Raw genomic sequence first — 10,184 nt, 5'->3', positions numbered from 1 at the left:
TTTTTGGACTGTAGAAAAGTTGATTGAAAATGTCATTTGGATTGTGCCTCGTGTTGATTAACTACTTTTTAAAGCCTCAATGGGACCAAAATTGCCATTTTTACAGACTTTTTCTCCTACTCAGAAGCTTCTATTTCAACTAATTTCAGGCATTAAAATGACTCTAAACACTCTTGTTTTAGTTCCAAAAGTGATAATTCACAAGCAATAGTCATTTACAGTCAAAAAATTAAACATTAAAAAACTTACCATTTCTGACCATCTGGAGAAAGTTCGACAGGTCACGGGCCCTCGTTTTTCATCAGAAAATAGTTTTTTTGGACTGTAGAAAAATTGATTGAAAATGTCATTTGGATTGTGCCTCATGTTGAATAACTACTTTTTAAAGCCTTAATGTGACCAAAATTGCCATTTTTACAGACTTTTTCTCCTACTCAGAAGCTTCTATTTCAACTAATTTCAGGCATTAAAATGACTCTAAACACTCTTGTTTTAGTTCCAAAAGTGATAATTCACATGCAATAGTCATTTACAGTCAAAAAATTAAACATTAAAAAACTTACCATTTCTGACCATCTGGAGAAAGTTCGACAGGTCACGGGTCCTTGTTTTTCATCAGAAAATTGATTTTTTGGACTGTAGAAAAATTGATTGAAAATGTCATTTGGATTGTGCCTCGTGTTGAATAACTACTTTTTAAAGCCTTAATGTGAACAAAATTGCCATTTTTACAGACTTTTTCTTCTACTCAGAAGCTTCTATTTCGACCAATTTCAGGCATTAAAATGACTCTAAACACTCTTGTTTTAGTTCCAAAAGTGATAATTCACATGCAATAGTCATTTACAGTCAAAAAATTAAACATTAAAAAACTTACCATTTCTGACCATCTGGAGAAAGTTCGACAGGTCACGGGTCCTCGTTTTTCATCAGAAAATTGATTTTTTGGACTGTAGAAAAGTTGATTGAAAATGTCATTTGGATTGTGCCTCGTGTTGATTAACTACTTTTTAAAGCCTCAATGGGACCAAAATTGCCATTTTTACAGACTTTTTCTCCTACTCAGAAGCTTCTATTTCAACTAATTTCAGGCATTAAAATGACTCTAAACACTCTTGTTTTAGTTCCAAAAGTGATAATTCACAAGCAATAGTCATTTACAGTCAAAAAATTAAACATTAAAAAACTTACCATTTCTGACCATCTGGAGAAAGTTCGACAGGTCACGGGCCCTCGTTTTTCATCAGAAAATAGTTTTTTTGGACTGTAGAAAAATTGATTGAAAATGTCATTTGGATTGTGCCTCATGTTGAATAACTACTTTTTAAAGCCTTAATGTGACCAAAATTGCCATTTTTACAGACTTTTTCTCCTACTCAGAAGCTTCTATTTCAACTAATTTCAGGCATTAAAATGACTCTAAACACTCTTGTTTTAGTTCCAAAAGTGATAATTCACATGCAATAGTCATTTACAGTCAAAAAATTAAACATTAAAAAACTTACAATTTCTGACCATCTGGAGAAAGTTCGACAGGTCACGGGTCCTCGTTTTTCATCAGAAAATTGATTTTTTGGACTGTAGAAAAATTGATTGAAAATGTCATTTGGATTGTGCCTCATGTTGAATAACTACTTTTTAAAGCCTTAATGTGAACAAAATTACCATTTTTATAGACTTTTTATTCTACTCAGAAGCTTCTATTTCGACCAATTTCAGGCATTAAAATGACTCTAAACACTCTTGTTTTAGTTCCAAAAGTGATAATTCACATGCAATAGTAATTTACAGTCAAAAAATTAAACATTAAAAAACTTACCATTTCTGACCATCTGGAGAAAGTTCGACAGGTCACAGGTCCTCGTTTTTCATCAGAAAATTGATTTTTTGGACTGTAGAAAAGTTGATTGAAAATGTCATTTGGATTGTGCCTCATGTTGAATAACTACTTTTTAAAGCCTCAATGGGACCAAAATTTCCATTTTTACAGACTTTTTCTCCTACTCAGAAGCTTCTATTTCACCTAATTTCAGGCATTAAAATGACTCTAAACACTCTTGTTTTAGTTCCAAAAGTGATAATTCACATGCAATAGTCATTTACAGTCAAAAAATTAAACATTAAAAAACTTACCATTTCTGACCATCTGGAGAAAGTTCGACAGGTCACGGGTCCTCGTTTTTCATCAGAAAATTGATTATTTGGACTGTAGAATTTTTTTTTTGAAAATGTTATTTGGATTGTGTCTCGTGTTGAATAACTACTTTTTAAAGCCTCAATGTGACCAAAATTGCCATTTTGACAGACTTTTTCTCCTTCTCAGAAGCTTCTACTTCAACCAATTTCAGGCATTAAAATGACTCTAAACACTCTTGTTTTAGTTCCAAAAGTGATAATTCACATGCAATAGTCATTTACAGTCAAAAAATTAAACATTAAAAAACTTACCATTTCTGACCATCTGGAGAAAGTTCGACAGGTCCTCGTTTTTCATCAGAAAATTGATTTTTTGGACTGTAGAAATATTGATTGAAAATGTCATTTGGATTGTGCCTCATGTTGAATAACTACTTTTTAAAGCCTTAATGTGAACAAAATTACCATTTTGATAGACTTTTTATTCTACTCAGAAGCTTCTATTTTGACCAATTTCAGGCATTAAAATGACTCTAAACACTCTTGTTTTAGTTCCAAAAGTGATAATTCACATGCAATAGTCATTTAGAGTCAAAAAATTAAACATTAAAAAACTTACCATTTCTGACCATCTGGAGAAAGTTCGACAGGTCACGGGTCCTCGTTTTTCATCAGAAAATTGATTTTTTGGACTGTAGAAAAGTTTATTGAAAATGTCATTTGGATTGTGCCTCATGTTGAATAACTACTTTTTAAAGCCTCAATGTGACCAAAATTGCCATTTTTACAGACTTTTTCTCCTACTCAGAAGCTTCTATTTCGACCAATTTCAGGCATTAAAATGACACTAAACACTCTTGTTTTAGTTTTGAAAGTGATAATTCACATACAATAGTCATTTACAGTCAAAAAACTTAAACATTAAAAAATTACCTTTTCTGACCATCTGGAGAAAGTTCGACAGGTCACGGGTCCTCGTTTTTCATCAGAAAATTGATTTTTTGGACTGTAGAAAAATTGATTGAAAATGTCATTTGGATTGTGCCTCATGTTGAATAACTACTTTTTAAAGCCTTAATGTGACCAAAATTGCCATTTTTACAGACTTTTTCTCCTACTCAGAAGCTTCTATTTCAACTAATTTCAGGCATTAAAATGACTCTAAACACTCTTGTTTTAGTTCCAAAAGTGATAATTCACATGCACTAGTCATTTACAGTCAAAAAATTAAACATTAAAAAACTTACCATTTCTGACCATCTGGAGAAAGTTCGACAGGTCACGGGTCCTCGTTTTTCATCAGAAAATTGATTTTTTGGACTGTAGAAAAATTGATTGAAAATGTCATTTGGATTGTGCCTCATGTTGAATAACTACTTTTTAAAGCCTTAATGTGAACAAAATTACCATTTTGATAGACTTTTTATTCTACTCAGAAGCTTCTATTTTGACCAATTTCAGGCATTAAAATGACTCTAAACACTCTTGTTTTAGTTCCAAAAGTGATAATTCACATGCAATAGTCATTTACAGTCAAAAAATTAAACATTAAAAAACTTACCATTTCTGACCATCTGGAGAAAGTTCGACAGGTCACGGGTCCTTGTTTTTCATCAGAAAATTGATTTTTTGGACTGTAGAAAAATTGATTGAAAATGTAATTTGGATTGTGCATCGTGTTGAATAACTACTTTTTAAAGCCTTAATGTGAACAAAATTGCCATTTTTACAGACTTTTTCTTCTACTGAGAAGCTTCTATTTCGACCAATTTCAGGCATTAAAATGACTCTAAACACTCTTGTTTTAGTTCCAAAAGTGATAATTCACATGAAATAGTCATTTACAGTCAAAAAATTATACATTAAAAAATTACCATTTCTGACCATCTGGAGAAAGTTCGACAGGTCACGGGTCCTCGTTTTTCATCAGAAAATTGATTTTTTGGACTGTAGAAAAATTGATTGAAAATGTCATTTGGATTGTGCCTCATGTTGAATAACTACTTTTTAAAGCCTTAATGTGAACAAAATTGCCATTTTTACAGACTTTTTCTTCTACTCAGAAGCTTCTATTTCGACCAATTTCAGGCATTAAAATGACTCTAAACACTCTTGTTTTAGTTCCAAAAGTGATCATTCACATGCAATAGTCATTTACAGTCAAAAAATTATACATTAATAAATTACCATTTCTGACCATCTGGAGAAAGTTCGACAGGTCACGGGTCCTCGTTTTTCATCAGAAAATTGATTTTTTGGACTGTAGAAAAATTGATTGAAAATGTCATTTGGATTGTGCCTCATGTTGAATAACTACTTTTTAAAGCCTTAATGTGAACAAAATTGCCATTTTTACAGACTTTTTCTTCTACTCAGAAGCTTCTATTTCGACCAATTTCAGGCATTAAAATGACTCTAAACACTCTTGTTTTAGTTCCAAAAGTGATAATTCACATGCACTAGTCATTTACAGTCAAAAAATTAAACATTAAAAAACTTACAATTTCTGACCATCTGGAGAAAGTTCGACGGGTCCTCGTTTTTCATCAGAAAATTGATTTTTTGGACTGTAGAAAAATTGATTAAAAATGTCATTTGGATTGTGCCTCATGTTGAATAACTACTTTTTAAAGCCTTAATGTGAACAAAATTACCATTTTGATAGACTTTTTATTCTACTCAGAAGCTTCTATTTTGACCAATTTCAGGCATTAAAATGACTCTAAACACTCTTGTTTTAGTTCCAAAAGTGATAATTCACATGCAATAGTCATTTACAGTCAAAAAATTAAACATTAAAAAACTTACCATTTCTGACCATCTGGAGAAAGTTCGACAGGTCACGGGTCCTTGTTTTTCATCAGAAAATTGATTTTTTGGACTGTAGAAAAATTGATTGAAAATGTAATTTGGATTGTGCCTCGTGTTGAATAACTACTTTTTAAAGCCTTAATGTGAACAAAATTGCCATTTTTACAGACTTTTTCTTCTACTCAGAACCTTCTATTTCGACCAATTTCAGGCATTAAAATGACACTAAACACTCTTGTTTTAGTTTCGAAAGTGATAATTCACATACAATAGTCATTTACAGTCAAAAAACTTAAACATTAAAAAATTACCTTTTCTGACCATCTGGAGAAAGTTCGACAGGTCACGGGTCCTCGTTTTTCATCAGAAAATTGATTTTTTTGTACTGTAGAAAAATTGATTGAAAATGTCATTTGGATTGTGCCTCATGTTGAATAACTACTTTTTAAAGCCTTAATGTGAACAAAATTGCCATTTTTACAGACTTTTTCTTCTACTCAGAAGCGTCTATTTCGACCAATTTCAGGCATTAAAATGACTCTAAACATTCTTGTTTTAGTTCCAAAAGTGATAATTCACATGCAATAGTCATTTATAGTCAAAAAACTTAAACATTAAAAAATTACCATTTCTGACCATCTGGAGAAAGTTCGACAGGTCACGGGTCCTCGTATTTCATCAGAAAATTGATTTTTTGGACTGTAGAAAAATTTATTGAAAATGTCATTTGGATTGTGCCTCATGTTGAATAACTACTTTTTAAAGCCTTAATGTGAACAAAATTGCCATTTTTACAGACTTTTTCTTCTACTCAGAAGCTTCTATTTCGACCCATTTCAGGCATTAAAATGACTCTAAACACTCTTGTTTTAGTTCCAAAAGTGATAATTCACATGCAATAGTCATTTACAGTCAAAAAATTATACATTAAAAAATTACCATTTCTGACCATCTGGAGAAAGTTCGACAGGTCACGGGTCCTCGTTTTTCATCATAAAATTGATTTTTTGGACTGTAGAAAAATTGATTGAAAATGTCATTTGGATTGTGCCTCATGTTGAATAACTACTTTTTAAAGCCTTAATGTGAACAAAATTGCCATTTTTACAGACTTTTTCTTCTACTCAGAAGCTTCTATTTCGACCAATTTCAGGCATTAAAATGACTCTAAACACTCTTGTTTTAGTTCCAAAAGTGATCATTCACATGCAATAGTCATTTACAGTCAAAAAATTATACATTAAAAAATTACCATTTCTGACCACCTGGAGAAAGTTCGACAGGTCACGGGTCCTCGTTTTTCATCAGAAAATTGATTTTTTGGACAGTAGAAAAATTGATTGAAAATGTCATTTGGATTGTGCCTCATGTTGAATAACTACTTTTTAAAACCTTAATGTGAACAAAATTGCCATTTTGATAGACTTTTTATTCTACTCAGAAGCTTCTATTTTGACCAATTTCAGGCATTAAAATGACTCTAAACACTCTTGTTTTAGTTCCAAAAGTGATAATTCACATGCAACAGTCATTTAGAGTCAAAAAATTAAACATTAAAAAACTTACCATTTCTGACCATCTGGAGAAAGTTCGACAGGTCACGGGTCCTCGTTTTTCATCAGAAAATTGATTTTTTGGACTGTAGAAAAGTTGATTGAAAATGTCATTTGGATTGTGCCTCATGTTGAATAACTACTTTTTAAAGCCTCAATGTGACCAAAATTGCCATTTTTACAGACTTTTTCTCCTACTCAGAAGCTTCTATTTCGACCAATTTCAGGCATTAAAATGACACTAAACACTCTTGTTTTAGTTTCGAAAGTGATAATTCACATACAATAGTCATTTACAGTCAAAAAACCTAACCATTAAAAAATTACCTTTTCTGACCATCTGGAGAAAGTTCGACAGGTCACGGGTCCTCGTTTTTCATCAGAAAATTGATTTTTTGTACTGTAGAAAAATTGATTGAAAATGTCATTTGGATTGTGCCTCATGTTGAATAACTACTTTTTAAAGCCTTAATGTGAACAAAATTGCCATTTTTAGAGACTTTTTCTTCTACTCAGAAGCTTCTATTTCGACCAATTTCAGGCATTAAAATGACTCTAAACACTCTTGTTTTAGTTTTGAAAGTGATAATTCACATGCAATAGTCATTTACAGTCAAAAAATTATACATTAAAAAATTACCATTTCTGACCATCTGGAGAAAGTTCGACAGGTCACGGGTACTCGTATTTCATCAGAAAATTGATTTTTTGGACTGTAGAAAAATTGATTGAAAATGTCATTTGGATTGTGCCTCATGTTGAATAACTACTTTTTAAAGCCTTAATGTGAACAAAATTGCCATTTTTACAGACTTTTTCTTCTACTCAGAAGCTTCTATTTCGACCAATTTCAGGCATTAAAATGACTCTAAACACTCTTGTTTTAGTTCCAAAAGTGATAATTCACATGCAATAGTCATTTACAGTCAAAAAATTATACATTAAAAAATTACCATTTCTGACCATCTGGAGAAAGTTCGACAGGTCACGGGTCCTCGTTTTTCATCAGAAAATTTATTTTTTGGACTGTAGAAAAATTGATTGAAAATGTCATTTGGATTGTGCCTCATGTTGAATAACTACTTTTTAAAGCCTTAATGTGAACAAAATTACCATTTTGATAGACTTTTTATTCTACTCAGAAGCTTCTATTTTGACCAATTTCAGGCATTAAAATGACTCTAAACACTCTTGTTTTAGTTCCAAAAGTGATAATTCACATGCAATAGTCATTTACAGTCAAAAAATTAAACATTAAAAAACTTACCATTTCTGACCATCTGGAGAAAGTTCGACAGGTCACGGGTCCTTCTTTTTCATCAGAAAATTGATTTTTTGGACTGTAGAAAAATTGATTGAAAATGTCATTTGGATTGTGCCTCATGTTGAATAACTACTTTTTAAAGCCTTAATGTGAACAAAATTGCCATTTTGATAGACTTTGTATTCTACTCAGAAGCTTCTATTTTGACCAATTTCAGGCATTAAAATGACTCTAAACACTCTTGTTTTAGTTCCAAAAGTAATAATTCACATGCAATAGTCATTTACAGTCAAAAAATTAAACATTAAAAAACTTACCATTTCTGACCATCTGGAGAAAGTTCGACAGGTCACGTGCCCTCGTTTTTCATCAGAAAATTGATTTTTTGGACTGTAGAAAAATTGATTGAAAATGTCATTTGGATTGTGCCTCATGTTGAATAACTACTTTTTAAAGCCTCAATGTGACCAAAATTGACATTTTTACAGACTTTTTCTCCTACTCAGAAGCTTCTATTTCGACCAATTTCAGGCATTAAAATGACACTAAACACTCTTGTTTTAGTTTCCAAAGTGATAATTCACATACAATAGTCATTTACAGTCAAAAAACTTAAACATTAAAAAATTACCTTTTCTGACCATCTGGAGAAAGTTCGACAGGTCACGGGTCCTCGTTTTTCATCAGAAAATTGATTTTTTTGTACTGTAGAAAAATTGATTGAAAATGTCATTTGGATTGTGCCTCATGTTGAATAACTACTTTTTAAAGCCTTAATGTGAACAAAATTGCCATTTTTACAGACTTTTTCTTCTACTCAGAAGCTTCTATTTCGACCAATTTCAGGCATTAAAATGACTCTAAACACTCTTGTTTTAGTTCCAAAAGTGATAATTCACATGCAATAGTCATTTACAGTCAAAAAATTATACATTAAAAAATTACCATTTCTGACCATCTGGAGAAAGTTCGACAGGTCACGGGTACTCGTTTTTCATCAGAAAATTGATTTTTTGGACTGTAGAAAAATTGATTGAAAATGTCATTTGGATTGTGCCTCATGTTGAATAACTACTTTTTAAAGCCTTAATGTGAACAAAATTACCATTTTGATAGACTTTTTATTCTACTCAGAAGCTTCGATTTTGACCAATTTCAGGCATTAAAATGACTCTAAACACTCTTGTTTTAGTTCCAAAAGTGATAATTCACATGCAATAGTCATTTACAGTCAAAAAACTTAAACATTAAAAAATTACCATTTCTGACCATCTGGAGAAAGTTCGACAGGTCACGGGTCCTCGTATTTCATCAGAAAATTGATTTTTTGGACTGTAGAAAAATTGATTGAAAATGTCATTTGGATTGTGCCTCATGTTGAATAACTACTTTTTAAAGCCTTAATGTGAACAAAATTGCCATTTTTACAGACTTTTTCTTCTACTCAGAAGCTTCTATTTCGACCAATTTCAGGCATTAAAATGACTCTAAACACTCTTGTTTTAGTTCCAAAAGTGATAATTCACATGCAATAGTCATTTACAGTCAAAAAATTATACATTAAAAAATTACCATTTCTGACCATCTGGAGAAAGTTCGACAGGTCACGGGTCCTCGTTTTTCATCATAAAATTGATTTTTTGGACTGTAGAAAAATTGATTGAAAATGTCATTTGGATTGTGCCTCATGTTGAATAACTACTTTTTAAAGCCTTAATGTGAACAAAATTGCCATTTTTACAGACTTTTTCTTCTACTCAGAAGCTTCTATTTCGACCAATTTCAGGCATTAAAATGACTCTAAACACTCTTGTTTTAGTTCCAAAAGTGATCATTCACATGCAATAGTCATTTACAGTCAAAAAATTATACATTAAAAAATTACCATTTCTGACCACCTGGAGAAAGTTCGACAGGTCACGGGTCCTCGTTTTTCATCAGAAAATTGATTTTTTGGACAGTAGAAAAATTGATTGAAAATGTCATTTGGATTGTGCCTCATGTTGAATAACTACTTTTTAAAACCTTAATGTGAACAAAATTGCCATTTTGATAGACTTTTTATTCTACTCAGAAGCTTCTATTTTGACCAATTTCAGGCATTAAAATGACTCTAAACACTCTTGTTTTAGTTCCAAAAGTGATAATTCACATGCAATAGTCATTTAGAGTCAAAAAATAAAACATTAAAAAACTTACCATTTCTGACCATCTGGAGAAAGTTCGACAGGTCACGGGTCCTCGTTTTTCATCAGAAAATTGATTTTTTGTACTGTAGAAAAATTGATTGAAAATGTCATTTGGATTGTGCCTCATGTTGAATAACTACTTTTTAAAGCCTTAATGTGAACAAAATTGCCATTTTTACAGACTTTTTCTTCTACTCAGAAGCTTCTATTTCGACCAATTTCAGGCATTAA

The sequence above is a fragment of the Triturus cristatus genome, chromosome 3_2 (assembly GCF_964204655.1).
Source record: "Triturus cristatus chromosome 3_2, aTriCri1.1, whole genome shotgun sequence".
NCBI classification, from domain to species: domain Eukaryota; kingdom Metazoa; phylum Chordata; class Amphibia; order Caudata; family Salamandridae; genus Triturus; species Triturus cristatus.
The sequence above is the reverse complement of the archived record's forward strand: the minus strand, read 5'-3'. Positions refer to the sequence as shown.